The following is a 15,770-nucleotide window of genomic DNA, read 5'->3' as shown; positions in this document are numbered from 1 at the left end:
TACATTGTGTGAGTTGGGCTGCGTTACAAGCTGCTCTAACGTGCGTCTGTAACGTCCATTGTGAAAGCAGCCTTAGTGTCCTCCTGGTGCCTCCCTCTGTACTTCTATCCCCTTTCCTCCTGTGTCCTCCGCTGTGTCTTCCAATGTCCCCCTACAGCCTCCTCTTATCCCCAGCTCCATGCCATGCTGTTCCCCATGTCCTCCGATGTCCCCCTGCATCCTCTTATTTCCCCCAGTTCCTTGCCGCTCTGTCCCCAAGCTTAAGCCTATGGGGAAGAAGTAAAGCAGCTTGTGTTTCTACTGGGGCCGATGGTCTCACAGGCGGGACCATGACTCCATTATTGGGCCAATCTTGCACTTGCTGAGTAGCTGCGAGTGCAGTGACTGGCCCAATGACGGAGCCATGGTCCCACCCGCGAGACCATCTGCTCCAGTAATAACAAATTGCCATACTTTTTCCCCTTACCACCGCTAGGGCTTATCTTCAGGTAAGGCTTATATTTCGAGCATGCTCAGAATTCCCACTAGGGATTTCTTCCAGCGATGTCTTGATCTCAGGGAAACCGAGTATACATGTGTTGTTTACCCACTGTTCCCTTCCGTATCCCTTCACCAATCAATAAGAATCTTCTTATCTAATAATTTCTAAAGCAAGCTTCTTCTTTTTTTTATCAAAACATGATTGTTTTTGTTTGTTTCTATGAAACCAAACATCTGCTATATTAAAACTCTTGCATAGTGTGTGGTAAGTACTGATGTAAACACTGCTGAGTTTATGAAATGTAGAATGAGCTGATGGCTGATAGAATCTCTGAAATGTGCCAGAAGAGATTAATCAGGGCTCTTCCTTTAGTCGTAAAATTGGTCTGTGATCTTTCATTTTCAAAATACTATGGTCTGATGTGTGTATGAGCCTTTATTGTTAAAGTGGACCTGAACTCTCACACAGGACAGGAGGAACACATAGAGAAATGCAATAATCAAAAGGGTTGGCAGTGGGATATTTAAGAAGCAGGATATACAATGCCCATTAGACAGCCACTGAAAGCAATGCACAAAAACTTACTGTGAGGGCGCGATTCCACTAGAGCGGCGTGCGTCTGCGAGACGCGAGCCGGCTCTTCCGGGTCTGTGGGGAAAGCAGACGAATCCCATCTGCCGTGCCATGCACGGCTATGGGATCCGCAGCCTCCCGCGCCGATTCGGATGGAAAAGCCGGCCGAATCGCTAACGGTAGCGTTTTGGCCGGCGTTACCATTGCACCCTATGGCAGAGTTTCCCCGCACTATTCGCCTGCGGGGAAACTCTGCGGATTAGCGGCGGTTTCCGCTTAAGTGGAAACGCGCCCTTAGCTTCAAAAACCGTGTCAAAATTTATTTAGAAAATTGTATAAATGTTACCATTAAAAAACACTTCTCCATCCTAGCACACACACACACGCACCAGGCCGCAAACATCCGACGGCATCTAAAGCTACATACACACAGGGGACAATTGTCCCCCGTTGCATGCATACACGCGACAAGGGAGTGACAGCTCCCTGCCGGCGACAGCTGTCCACACGTCTCGCCAGAAAGGCAGAGACGCGGCGGAAGCGGTTTGTGAATGAAGCATCCCCCGGCCAGATGCTCCATTCACTCGCGTAGGTCTCCTGTCGCTAGCCCGCATACACACGCGGGACTAGCAACAGTTGCGGCGAAGTTGCGGCGACAGCTGTAGCCGGCGATTGAACATGTCAATCGCCTGGCGACAGCTCCGACGTGCGACGGTTCGGGGCGCGAGCGTCATACGCACGGGCGACCTGTCGCCGCAACACGCACGTGCCACGTGGTTGCGGCGACAGCCGTACCTCGTGTGTATGCACCATTAGACTAGCTTTAGAAAAGAAGTTAACCACTTGCCGACCGCGCACTTATACCGCGCGTCGGCAAAGTGGCAGCTGCAGGACCAGCGACGCAGATCTGCGTCACCGGCTGCAGGCTAATTAATCAGGAAGCAGCCGCTCGCGCGAGCGGCTGCTTCCTGTCAATTCACGGCGGGGGGGCTCCGTAAATAGCCTGCGGGCCGCCGATCGCGGCTCGCAGGCTAAATGTAAACACAAGCGGAAATAATCCGCTTTGTTTACATTTGTACAACGCTGCTAACTAGCAGCGTTGTACTGGATCAGCGATCCCCAGGCCAATCAGCGGCCGGGGATCGCTGTCACATGACAGGCAGGAGCCTGTTAGAGGCTGCACAGGACAGATCCGTTCCTGTGCAGCCTCGGATCTCCGAGGGAAGGGAGGGAGGAGAGGGAGAATCCTGCGGTGGAGGGGGCTTTGAGGTGCCCCCCCCCGCCAGCCACACACAGGCAGGAGCGATCATCCCCCTAGTGGGGAAAAAAGGGGGGCGATCTGCCTGGTGTTTGATCTATGCTGGGGGCTGTAGAGCCCACCCAGCACAGATCAGCAAATACAGCGCTGGTCCTTAAAGGGCAGGTTCAGGGAGTGTGGTTAAAAAATAAAAATCAATTTCCACTTACCTGGGGCGTCCTCCAGCCCGTGGCAGGCAGGAGGTGCCCTCGCCGCAGCTCCGCAGGCTCCCGGTGGTCTCCGGTGGCCGACCTGACCAGGCCGGCTGCCAGGTCGGGCTCTTCTGCGCTCCAAGGCCCCGCACTTCTGCGTCCCACGCCGGCGCGCTGACGTCATCGGACGTCCGCCGGGCTGTACTGCGCAGGCGCAGTAGTTCTGCGCCTGGGCAGTACAGCCCGGCAGATGTCTGATGACGTCAGCGCGCCGGCGTGGGACGCAGAAGTGCCAGGCCTTGGAGCGCAGAAGAGCCCGACCTGGCAGCCGGCCTGACCAGGTCGGGTCGGCCACCGGAGACCACCGGGAGCCTGCGGAGCTGCGGCGAGGGCACCTCCTGCCTGCCACGGGCTGGAGGAAGCCCCAGGTAAGTGGAAATTGATTTTTATTTTTTAGCCACCCTCCCTGAACCTTCCCTTTAAGGGGGGGTAAAGGCTGGGTGATCAAGTGGTTAATACAGAGGATGGTGCTACGAACAGGCAGAGCCGAGACTCGAACACTGGTTGCCTGTGTCAAAGGCAGAGCCCTCAACCACTACACGCTCCAGCCACCACTGGCTGGACTATTCCGGGATGTATAGTTATTATGCACAAACTGACGTTATCCTTTCATATATATATTGGATTGTGTGCATAATAACTATACATCCCGAAATAGTCCAGCCAGTGGTGGCTGGATAGTGTAGTGATTGAGGGCTCTGCCTTTGACACAGGCAACCAGTGTTCGAGTCTCGGCTCTGCCTGTTCGTAGCGCGGCATCCTCTGTATTAACTTTTTTTGCTCCAATTATTGGTAGGGGGAAGGGGATACCCCAGACCTTGAGGAATAGGCAGCTCTAAATTAAGATAGCAGCGCCCTTCAATTAACTCGTTTAGCTTCAGAAAAGAGTCAATGATGGTGGAAAAAAAGGCCACTACATTAACGATGTAAAGCAAAAAGCCAATCCCCTGGACTCAGTGTTGTAGAAAACACAGTCCCGTTGTTGAAGCAGAGCAATCACACTGTTGTAAATTATGTAACTCGTATAACTCAGAGCTGGGAACCTAATGCGAGATGATCATAGCATTAAGCAATGGAAGGGTGTGCAGTGATGAAATTAATTTACAAATAGCCATGCTGGGAGCAAGCACATATAGCAACAGTCAGTAGCAACAAATATGCGCATCACAGCGCCTTAGCTCCGTAGCAGAAACACAATGTGTAGATTAGCTTGTCTCACCATGTCCATGGAACTAGGATGCATGCCCAGCGGTAATCCATCTCACCGCATAGGTTAAACCGGTACAAACTCTGTGTGCCCGCTCTGGAATCCATAGTGTGTAATGTCCATATGCTGTAGGATGATCTGCATAGGAGGCAGGGGGACTACAGGTCCAAGCAGAGGCTAACGCAGTCGGCCTGACCGCACAGCATGCACGGCGGTGGGCCCTTTCACAGACCTGTAGCGCGCGGCAGGATGAAGGTTGGGATGGCGTGGCGTCCCATGCAGGAGACGTGTAGCTCCCCCGACGTTTCGCCGGCGTCCAGCTTTCTCAAGGGGGCATGGTTGCCAACACGTAATTCCCAATAGTTTTTGACTAACTTCTAGCCAATCAGACTTCACTCACCGCCCATTCATTCCAGAGAACTGTATAGTCGCTGAGGAGGGGGCAGGCACAGGGCGGGCAAAAACGTCAGAATGACAGTGAGGGCAGTGCTGTCTGCAGATTCCAACACACAAGGTCCAAAGAGGCAAGGGGATCAAAAAATATATATATATGGATCCCGGACTAGCACCCACAAATGCCAGCTCTTGAAAAACAAAAATTGTACAAAAACATGACCCTGTATTAATGGCAGCGCGGCTCTCACACGTCAGTCCACCTTACATGCCTACTGTAATGATCTGCTCTGCTGTCTGCACAGGCAGACAGCTTTTTGACCATTTTTTAGGTCTGAGTGCTGCAGGTCCCTGGAAAAGAGACCTTTCTTCACTCTGCAAGTTGCAGAGTTGCTGCTCTGGTGAGGAATTTGCATCCACTTGTCATGCAAATTGCTTAGCTGCTTCCTTTGATGGCTTGCAGTATAAATACCATTTTCTCCCAGAATTCTCTGCTGGTCATGAAGGTTTGTTCCTGCTAACTTGCCTGGAGTCTCAGCCCTCTGCTTATTGTTTGCTAATATTGCTATCTGTAATGATCCGCTCAGCTGGCTGCACAGGCAGACAGCTGTTTGACCATTCCTCTAGTCTGTGGGCTGCAGGTCTCTGGAAGAGAGACCTGACTTTCTTTTGCAAGTTTCTGATCTGCTCTGCTGCTGAGGAATTTGCATACATTGGTTATGCAAATCGCACAGCTAATTCCTTTGTAGACTGGCAGTATAAAGAGCTATGTTTCCCAGAGTCCTTTGCTGGTCATCCTTCAGGGTTTGTTGAAACACTCCTAGAGTGTCAGCCATGCTATTTCTTGTCAAGGTTATCTTAGAGTAATTCTTGGGACTGCACTAGGCAGCTTCCCTAGTGCAGTTAGCTTGCTATCTGTTTTGTCTGTATTGCCTCTGTGTTGCGATTGTCCTGTCGCCAACGGTGGTTGTCAGGAAATCGTTCTGTCTGTCTGGGGTGCTAACCAGAGCAGCGGTCGCTACTGGTAGCTCCTTCTGTTAATCTGTCTGTCTTGTTTGGATCGCACTAGCCTCTAGCGGTAGCGGCTGTGGATCCTTCTGATCTTTGTTCTTGGAGTATAGCTGGAGCAGCGGTTTCTCCCTGCTATCTCATCTGTCTGTCGTGCTTGGATCGCACTAGCCCCTAGTGGTAGCGGTTGTGGATCCTTCTGATCTGCTTTCTTGTCCCTGTACCCGGATCGCACTTGCTCTGGCGGAAAGAGCAGTGGATCTTCCCTAGTCTGTTCCTGAACTCGGATCGCACTCGCTCTGACGGAAAGAGCAGTGGATCTTTCATCTCGTATTCCCGTTTTCCGTTTGTCTGTCTTGTCTGATAGGAGCGCTTGCTGTAGGCTCGGTGAGGTAACCGTTAAGGAAGCGCTCGCGTTCGCGTGCGTTAGTTAGGCTTGCTTGTCTCTGTTGCGCTTAACATGCGGAGATCGCGGTGTAAACGCGTTCACTGTTGCGAATGAGTGCGGTGTTCGCGTTTAGCTAGCGTTTGTTATTTTCTCATTGTCGTTTGCTGTGCCTTTGCTACTCTTGTGTTCTGTTCTGTTCTGATCTGTCTTGTGTCACTTCTGGCGATCGCCTCTCACGATCGCGTTCATACTTTGTTTCTGCGAATGTGTGTTCACCGTCACTGGGTGGCGACTAGATTGGGGAACACACATTTAGTCTTTCTCTATGCTCTTCTCTTTAAGGGCTATCTAGCCCTACGCGGTTGCAATTCGGACACTTCTCATCTGGCGTCTGTGGCAGCGCGGAGACCTTGCTCCTCTGCGCTCTACAGCTCCACCTGCCGGTGAGAATTTCCCTCTACTGGTGCTTGCACCAAAGCTGGGTTCCCCCCTTCATACGCTTGTGGAGGATTTCCGCCGTGTTGGCGCACGCTTTGTGCGCTGACCACGGAGATTATTCCGCAATCGTTACAGAATGACCAGCCAAACCGAAATTCCCAGTGTAGAGGGAATTTCCAATTTGTACGTTTTTGATGAATATGGGTCCTGTGTCTTTAAGAGCTTCAAAAAACTGGATTCAGAGACTAAAGCTGGCCACTAACGGTCCAATTTCTAGCGAAAAATCGTTCGAGCGATCAGAAATTCTGATCGGACGAAAAATCGTTCACTACACCATCAACTAACCAATCATTGCTTCCTATCTATCACGACCACCAAGAAAATCCAAATTTTCGTTCGACGAAAATTCATTCGGGCAACATTTTTTTCACTCGTTCATAATCGATTGTGTCCACCAATGGAGATTATTTACAACCAATCCGATCAGAATTTTGGATCGCTCGAATGATTTTTCGCTAGAAATTGGACCGTTAGTAGCCAGCTTAAGCAGGATTTCCTCTCTGAGGCCTAGTGCACACCAAAAACCGCTAGCAGATACGCAAAATGCTAGCAGATTTTGAAACGCTTTTTCTTCTTTTTCTGTAGCGTTTCAGCTAGCATTTTGCGGTTTTGTGAAGCGTTTTTGGTGTAGTAGATTTCATGTATTGTTACAGTAAAGCTGTTACTGAACAGCTACTGTAACAAAAAACGCCTGGCAAACCGCTCTGAAGTGCCGTTTTTCAGAGCAGTTTGCGTTTTTCCTATACTTAACATTGAGGCAGAAACGCATCCGCAATCCAAAATCTGCAGCAGCCCGGGAGTATGCGTTTCTGCAAAACGCCTGGCGCTCTGGTGTGCACCAGCCCATTGAAATACATTACCCTAGCGGATCCGCACCCGCAAGCGGATCGCAAACCGCAGCCGAACCGCTCTGGTGTGCACTAGGCCTGAATGTGTAAAATTTTGTCTGAATCCAACCTGTCAAATTACTGATCCATCCACGTCACCTCTTGAATTAGCCTATGTGCTCTTGCAAGGGGATCTGTTCTCCTGGGCTTATAATGTATTAAAAGACAATTCTTGGAATAATAATCTGTATCAATTTCTTACAGTGATCTTCTCTCACTGGTTTAAGCTGCCCTGCTTACCACCTGCTCTGTTTGAGTCTGTAGCTGTTAATAAGTCAGCTGATCTATCCCTTCCATACAAAACCATGCAGTATGACAATCAGTTCAAAGTTTCTGTTGCCACTTCAGGTTTTAAACAGATGCAAGAGGAATGCTTTGATTCCTCCCTTGCGTTTACACAGCAGCCATCCAAAGTTGCTAAAAAGAAAAAATCTAAAAAACACAAACATCTGAATAAAACTTTTCCTATAGATGTTGACAATGATGTTGCTCAGTCTCCGGGTTTATTACCCCAATCAAAAGCTTTTGTGGATCCTTTAATAGGCAGAAATATTTTCTATATTAAAGGAGTAAGAAAGTCTATGCATGTTCCGAACCCCAACCCTTATGAGAGCTACTTAGATACCAGGTTGTTTGAGCCCCCATTTGCTCCCTGGGATATTGGAGCTTTGCTTGAGGAATTCGAGATTGATTGGAAGGCGTTTTGCGATTTCTATATCGCAGAAAGCGCAGAGACGCTAAACGCTTGTATAAATTCCGTGTACACCTTGATAGATTCTGATGAGTGTGACAAATGTTTTGTGGATCCAGTGATGTGTGTGTGGGAGACGATTTTGGATGAATTGCACACACACCAATCAATTGTTTCCAATAAAGAGACATCGTTATCGGATGATTGTTCCTGCCTTTCTGGTGTAAAGCATGTGAGTCTAGACATTGTGCGATCTGAAATGAATGGGTGTCCCACTGTGGTTGATTCCTGTGTGAATCCTGAAAGATTCTCTCCTGACTGTGTGCAGTCTGAATCTATGCAATGTAATGCCTGTTTCTCAGATGTTCCTGCAGATTGTAATCAACATGAATGTGTCAGTTTTCTCAAAGTTATGTGGGATCCCTTGTCATTTAAAAACAGATCTTTAAGATCTTCCATCTATGATCCTGCTATGGGGAAAATTCCTAAACTATGCAGTATCAAAAGTAAAATTAATATGTCTAATAAAGTTTCTCCTGTTGTTGTCGCAATTTCTTCTGCTAATGAACCTATGTCTCACTCTGTTCACACCTGTGAAGGCCTGTTGTCTGATGACAGTTGCTCCAGTGTGTCTGTCCTGAACACTTTACAGTCTGGTCTGCAGATTGCGGAGGCTTGTACTTTGGAATAGTCAGTTTTGCAACCTAAAGCGATCGTGGATTCGCAAATTTTGCGTTCTGTCTCCTCGGATTCGACATCGTTAGCCGAGTCTAAGAGTGAGACAGCGCTTTGGTTTTGCGAATCTGACTCTGAAGCATCTTTGCTGTGTCCAGAGAAGGTTTCTCTGAGCATGCCCTGTACCATGAATAACAATATGATGTCCAATCGCACTGACATTTGGGAGTCCCTTTCTTCCTCTGAAGAAAGTACTGACTCTCCACCCTGTACTCTGGATGAGTCAATATTGCCTTGTACAATATCTCCTGCAGTGAGCCCAGAGGCTCGTCTAGGTGTTGCTACTATTCTCACCTGTTTCTCCGCTATTTTAGAATTGCAGTCTGGTTTGACTGCTATGGAGGATTCTGCCTGCAGTGAAACGAAACTCAGAGTCAGAGCTAGTTTCACTAGATATTCCTGTGTCTCTTTGTCCTGATGATAAAATTCAGTCTCAGCTTATGGTGGAACCATTCCTGGGACATCTGCCCTGCCTGCAGGAGGCATTTAATGGTCAGCCCTGTAACATGGATAGTTCAGAATCCTTCATAGAAAACTTGGAAAATGACATTTCTGAGGTCTTGGTTGATGTTTTGGAGGTTTCCAAGTCCCTCCTTAAGGGTGCAGAACTTCTAGGAGATGCCTCCTGCCCCCCAGATCCGTCTGAGGTTTTGCCCACTTCGGTAGGCATTGCTCTTGTGCTGACTACCTTTGCAGCTCTTGTGGAGCTTCACTCATGTGTAGTCAATGATGATATTACAGTCACAGAAAATTCTGAAGTTAAGTCAGAGTCTTCTTTTGAAAGACCAGTACCAGTGACCTCTACTCGTGATGATTTTCTGCCCGGTACTGGTTTTGGTCTTGTCGTGTCGGACTCTGAGGTTGGCAGTTCCCTGACATGTCCTGAGGTTTCTCCTGTGCTGGTGTACCCCAATGGGCTCTGTGACCCAGAAAGCCCAAGTGGGCCTCGGTTACCAGCATGCTCAGATGCTTCCTCGGTGGAGACATGCTCTAATATTGCCTGCCTGCTTGCATGCCCAGAAGTGGTCCCTGAAAGTCCTGATCTTGATGGGTGTCCTGGTAATTCTGAATCCAGAATAATCATAGGTTCCATAGGGGTTCTTGGTAGTTCTCCATGTGAGCCTGGTGAGTGTTCTGGCCTCTTGGGATCTCTGCGGAACTTCAAAGGGTTCTGGGAGATTCCTGGGAAAAATTTTGCTTGGTACCCTGGATAAGATCAACAGTGGCTTTTGTGTTGAAAGGGACACTTCGAACAGGTATTGTGGCAGGTTTGGTATTTTCGGACGCTCCCTGGAAGGTGGTGGGTATTGTCTGGAGGGTGTCGATGGCTTCTTCTCTGGCATTCACAGTCCTGATGGGTGTTACACTGAGACTTGTAGTACTGATGGGCATGTTTCGGTGGCTTCTGCTTCCGATGAGCTCGGTTTCGGGTGGACTGACTCTGGAATTGGGCCTTGTTGGGCTGTCCCGACCTTCATGAGTCTTCAGTTAAAGTTTTGTGGAAATACCAGTTTTGAAAGACGTCTGGAAGCCGTCCCTAGAGGGGTTGGTACTGTAATGATCCGCTCAGCTGGCTGCACAGGCAGACAGCTGTTTGACCATTCCTTTAGTCTGTGGGCTGCAGGTCTCTGGAAGAGAGACCTGTCTTTCCTTTGTAAGTTTCTGATCTGCTCTGCTGCTGAGGAATTTGCATACATTGGTTATGCAAATCGCCCAGCTAATTCCTTTGTAGGCTGGCAGTATAAAGAGCTGTTTCCCAGAGTCCTTTGCTGGTTATCCTTCAGGGTTTGTTGAAACACTCCTAGAGTGTCAGCCATGCTATTTCTTGTCAAAGTTATCTTAGAGTAATTCTTGGGACTGCACTAGGCAGCTTCCCTAGTGCAGTTAGCTTGCTATCTGTTTTGTCTGTATTGCCTCTGTGTTGTGATTGTCCTGTCGCCAACGGTGGTTGTCAGGAAATCATTCTGTCTGTCTGGGGTGCTAACCAGAGCAGCGGTCGCTACTGGTAGCCCCTTCTGTTAATCTGTCTGTCTTGTTTGGATCGCACTAGCCTCTACCGGTAGCGGCTGTGGATCCTTCTGATCTTTGTTCTTGGAGTATAGCTGAAGCAGCGGTTGCTCTCTGCTATCTCATCTGTCTGTCATGCTTGGATCGCACTAGCCCCTAGCGGTAGCGGCTGTGGATCCTTCTGATCTGCTTTCTTGTCCCTGTACCCGGATCGCACTTGCTCTGGCGGAAAGAGCAGTGGATCTTCCCTAGCCTGTTCCTGAACTTGGATTACACTCGCTCTGACGGAAAGAGCAGTGGATCTTTCCTCTCGTATTCCCGTTTTCCGTTTGTCTGTCTTGTCTGATAAGAGCGCTTGCTGTAGGCTCGGCGAGGTCCTCTGGATCAACAGGGATATGTGAGGGAGCAGGCTGGTGTTGTACTTTATACTGGTTGAACTCGATGGACGTATGTCTTTTTTCAACCAAAATAACTATGTAACTATGTAACCGTTAAGCAAGCGCTCGCGTTCTTTGTTTCGTGTTTGTCTGACGGTGGTTAGTTGCGCTTAACGTGCGGAGATCGCGGTGTAAACGCGTTCGCTGTTGCGAATGAGTGCGGTGTTCGCGTTTAGCTAGCGTTTGTTATTTTCTCATTGTCGTTTGCTGTGCCTTTGCTACTCTTGTGTTCTGTTCTGATCTGTCTTGTGTCTGGCGATCGCCTCTCTCGCGATCGCGTTCATACTTTGTTTCTGCGAATGTGTGTTCACCGTCGCTGGGTGGCGACTAGATTGGGGAACACACATTTAGTTTTTCTCTATGCTCTTCTCTTTAAGGGCTATCTAGCCCTTCACCGTTGCAATTCGGACTCTTCTCATCTAGCGTCTGTGGCAGCGCAGAGACCTTGCTCCTCTGCGCTCCACAGCTCCACCTGCCGATGAGAATTTCCATCTACTGGTGCTTGCACCAAAGCTGGGTTCCCCCCTTCATACGCTTGTGGAGGATTTCCGCCGTGTCGGCGCACGCTTTGTGCGCTGACCACGGAGATTATTCCGCAATCATTACACTATCTTAGAGTAGTACCTTGGGTGTGCACTGGCATTCTTTCTAGCATAGTAGGTCGTTATTATCTGTATTGCATTGTTCTGTCTTTCTGTTGCGATTGTTCTGTCGCTGCGGCGGCTGACAGAAAATCGCTCTGTCAGTTTGGATTGCATTTGCCCTAGCGTTAGAGGCGGTGGATCTCTCTGTATTCTGTCTAGGAGTATAGCCAGAGCTGCGGTTGCTACTGGCTACTTCTTCTGTCTGTCTTGTTGTGCGGATCGCACTCGCTCTTGCGGAAGAGTAGTGGATCTTATCTGACCTGTTCCTGTTGTCTGTCTATCTGTCGGTCTGGAGTAAACGCTTGCTGTTGCCTGAGGTAAGGCAACCGATTAGCAAGTGTTTCTGTTATTTGTTTGTTTGTGTTTTCTGTGTTCTTTTGTTACTCAGGGTTGGCGCGTTTTGTCTCTGTTGCGCTTTTCGTGCGGAGACCGCGCCATTGACGTGTTTTGTCGCTGTTGCGCTTCTCGTGCGGCGACCACGTTTAGCTAGTGTGTTTGTTATTTTCCTTGGCGTTCTGATTGTTATGGTTTGCTGTGTCTTTCTTACTACACCTATGCTCTGTCTTTACTCAGTCTTGTGTCGCTATTAGCAATCGCCATTCTGGCGATTGCTTTCCCACTTGGTCTTCGCTGGTGTGTGTTCACCGTCGCCGGGTGGCGACTAGATTCGTGGGCATACATACATTCTGTCTCTGTGCTCACTCTCTCTCACTAGGGGCTATCTTGACCTGCATTACTTCCCCTCGTACAATTCCTATCTGACATCTGTGGCAGTGCAGAGGGTTTATTCCTCTTCACTCCACAGCTCCATCTGCCAGGGGGAATTCCTCTCTACAGGTGCATTGCACCAAAGCTGGGTTCTGTTATTCAGACGCTTGTGGAGGATTTCCGCAGTGTCAGCGCACAGCTTGTGCGCTGACCACGGAGATAATTCCCCAATCGTTACACCTACCATTCCCCGTGGCCACACAAATACATAAGTAAGTAATATCCACCGTCCTGTGGACGGTAATTTAGTAATCTATGTGTATATAGATGGACTGCCAAAGAAACTATGTCCACCAGAGGATAAAACCGGGCCAATGAATCATCAGATATAATAGAGTACAATAAAATATTATACTATAATCACCATTGGCAACAGCTCCTAAACAGGAAGAGAAATAGGACACTGGACTCAGGGCAAGCAAAGGGAGTGATGCTACAGTGAACAACCCCATAAACACAGGGGCGACATAATCACGCACACAAAGCGATATCCAGGGACATACACAACAGACGTACACACGCCCAAATTAAGTGGGCAAGAAGTGGGCATAGCTAGTTTGCTCATTCAGACCCGGTGCTGAACAAGCCTGTAGATTGTAAATCCAGCGAGATTCACATCTCAAGAGGAGTCTATCAAAGTTACCTCCTCTAATAGTGGGATGTATACGATCAAGGGCCATAAATTTAACCCCTCTAGTACTGCCATCATGTTGCAATGCAAAGTGCCTCGCCACTGGAGAACTCGCTTCCCTATCCTCGATGCTCTTTCTATGCTCAGACATGCGCTTTCTTAAAGAGAACCCGAGGTGGGTTTGAAGAATGTTATCTGCATACAGAGGCTGAATCTGCCTATACAGCCCAGCCTCTGTTGCTATCCCAAACCCCCCTAAGGTCCCCCTGCACTCTGCAATCCCTCATAAATCACAGCCACACTGCTGACAAACAGCTTGTCAGAGCTGGCTGTGTTCATCTCTATAGTGTCAGTCTGCTGCTCTCCCCGCCTCCTGCAGAACTCCAGTCCCCGCCTGCATCCCTTCCCTCCCTGCTGATTGGAGGGAGGGGATGGGGGCAGGGACCGGAGCTATGCAGGAGGCGGGGGAGCAGCGAGACTGACACTACAGATGTAAACACAGCCTCACAGCACGGCTGTGATTTATGAGGGATTGCAGAGTGCAGGGGGACCTTAGGAGGGTTTGGGATAGCAACAGAGGCTGGGCTGTATAGGCAGATCCAGCCTCTGTATGCAGATAACATTCTTTAAACACACCTCGGGTTCTCTTTAAGGGGCGTTTTGTTTTACCAACATAAAAAGCACTGCAGTGGCATAATAAAATATAGACCACTAACTTCGTCTTACAATTGAAAAAATGGGATTGCATAATTTTCCTACCACCTGGCATAGGAATCACTCCGCCAACCTGTACATACTGGCAGTAGTCACAGCCCCCACAGGTATAAATACCCGTGGTTAGGCAGTGTTTTTTGGGGGTGGCGTCAGTAAAATGACTCCGTACGAAGGCATCCCGTAAAGATCTGGCCCTCCGAAATGTGAGATTAGGAGATGCTGGAGTTAAAGGGCCAACTACTGGGTCATTTTGCAATAAATACCAATGTCTGCTTAATATGTTTTTGAGTGCAGGATGCTGCGCACAATATCTCGTAAAAAAGCGCATAGGTGCAGAATTAACACCCTAATTTTTCCTCCTACATGGTTGGAGAAGATCAGCCCAATTGCTTCTCCACGCTCGTTTGAACGCTCTACGCAAATCACCATTACTATACACTCTGGATCTAAACCGTCGTAAATCACCTGCTTCAGCAATAAAGGACTCATCCTTCGAGCAGTTCCGACGTGCCCGTAAATATTTACCGATAGGTATGCCTCTGATGGCGTGTTTGGAGTGGAAACTATCCGCACAAAGTAGCGTGTTACTCGCCTTGGCTTTACGATGGAGAGTCGTGGCCAATCAGCCATCATGTTCGATTGAGATGCAAATATCCAGAAAAGCAATTGATCTGGATTGTACCTCTAATGTAAATTTAAGATTTCTGTCATTTTGATTAAGACGCGAGACGAACTCAGCCACCTGCGCGGATGATCCCGACCACAAAATTAGGATGTTGTTGATGTACCTGTGCCACGATAACATGTGGCACAGGCATTTAGACAACCCCTCGTCAGAAAATATGAATCTCTCCCAGTCCCCCAGGTACAGATTTGCATACGATGGGGCACAAGTCGTTCCTATTGCTTCACCCTGCACCTGGAGGTACCTTTTACCGTCAAAAGTAAACATGTTGTTGGTCAACAAAAATTGCAAGTGTCTGTTCCGCAATACAAGCAACTTTTGCAGCCAGTGGTGTGCCGTCTCCCTTGTCATTTTGGCATGTCAGTGCAGCCTGATTGATAAATATTCAGTTGTGCAATAAGAAATGCCCCAGACAGCTTTCTTGTTCAAGGCAATAGCAAGCTCTGTTGACTCCACCACTAGGGGCTAGGGGTAGACATGGGATCTCCTGAGGTGTAGAATCTAAGCAGCTACGGGCCTTCACCAGAGCACCTGCAAGGGATGATGGGATGCTACCCCTAGTGTGCAGCGGTCTACTTTACTGCCTGGTAGCTACCAGGTCACGACCCTCGGGATTGCCCCACCAGTGACGAGAGAGAGCCAGTGACGCTGCTTAGTGGAGTTTGTAGTTAAGTAATAGGCTGAGATCTGGGGCAGGCGGCAGACGGACGTAGTCCGGTCACAATCAAGGATCCAAGGCAGTCTGAGTTCAGTCCCAGTCAGGTTACAGGTAAAAGGTCAGAACGGGCAGCAGGCAGACATACACAGGAAACAAGCCAAGGTCAATAACGGGTAATCAGATCAGGAAATGGCAGGCATGTACAAGTACTGATGCAAGTCAAGCTGCATGAACAGTCAGCACCAGCCACAAGGAGAAGCAGGCTGTGCATGCGCATCTGAGAGATCACTTGCATATGCATGAGCATCTCAACGACACTTCATGCATGCACAAACGCTCATTCACGATAAACATACGTTAGACGTGACGCCATAGGGTGTGATACGTCTAGCCAAAAACATAAGATGCCGTCCTCTCTCGCGTGGGTGCACACAGGCAGGACGTCGTGGGAAAATGCCGAGGAGGGAGCCAGTAAGCATGACATTCCTAACACAAACTAAACTTTCCTCTGCTTTTTCCTGTCTCTTCCAAGTCCCGATGCCACATAGTTACATACAATGGGATGCGAAAGTTTGGGCAACCTTATTAATCGTCATAATTTTCCTGTATAAATCGTTGGTTGTTACAATAAAAAATGTCAGTTAAATGGGAACTGAAGTGAGAGGTATACGGAGGCTGCCATATTTATTTCCTTTTAATCAATACCAGTTGCCTGGCAGCCCTGCTGATCCTCTGCCTCTAATACTATTAGCCATAGCCCCTGAACAAGCATGCAGCAGATCAGGTGTTTCAGACTTTAACTTCTTGCCGACCGCGTCACGCCAGTAGGCGTGGCCGTGGCGGCAGCCCCAGGACC

At 48.8% G+C, this 15,770-nt stretch overlaps 1 protein-coding gene across 3 annotated transcripts in view; it reads left to right on the top strand.

The window, feature by feature from the left end:
* The window catches only part of LOC137542472 (interferon regulatory factor 4-like), a 78,845-nt gene that overhangs the window by 22,763 nt on the left and 40,312 nt on the right, over positions 1–15,770 (top strand). The window lies entirely within an intron of this gene.

Source organism: Hyperolius riggenbachi, chromosome 12 (genome assembly GCF_040937935.1).
Source record: "Hyperolius riggenbachi isolate aHypRig1 chromosome 12, aHypRig1.pri, whole genome shotgun sequence".
Taxonomy (NCBI): Eukaryota; Metazoa; Chordata; class Amphibia; order Anura; family Hyperoliidae; genus Hyperolius; species Hyperolius riggenbachi.
Note: the sequence above shows the minus strand (reverse complement) of the source record. Positions and strands in the feature narration are given on the sequence as shown.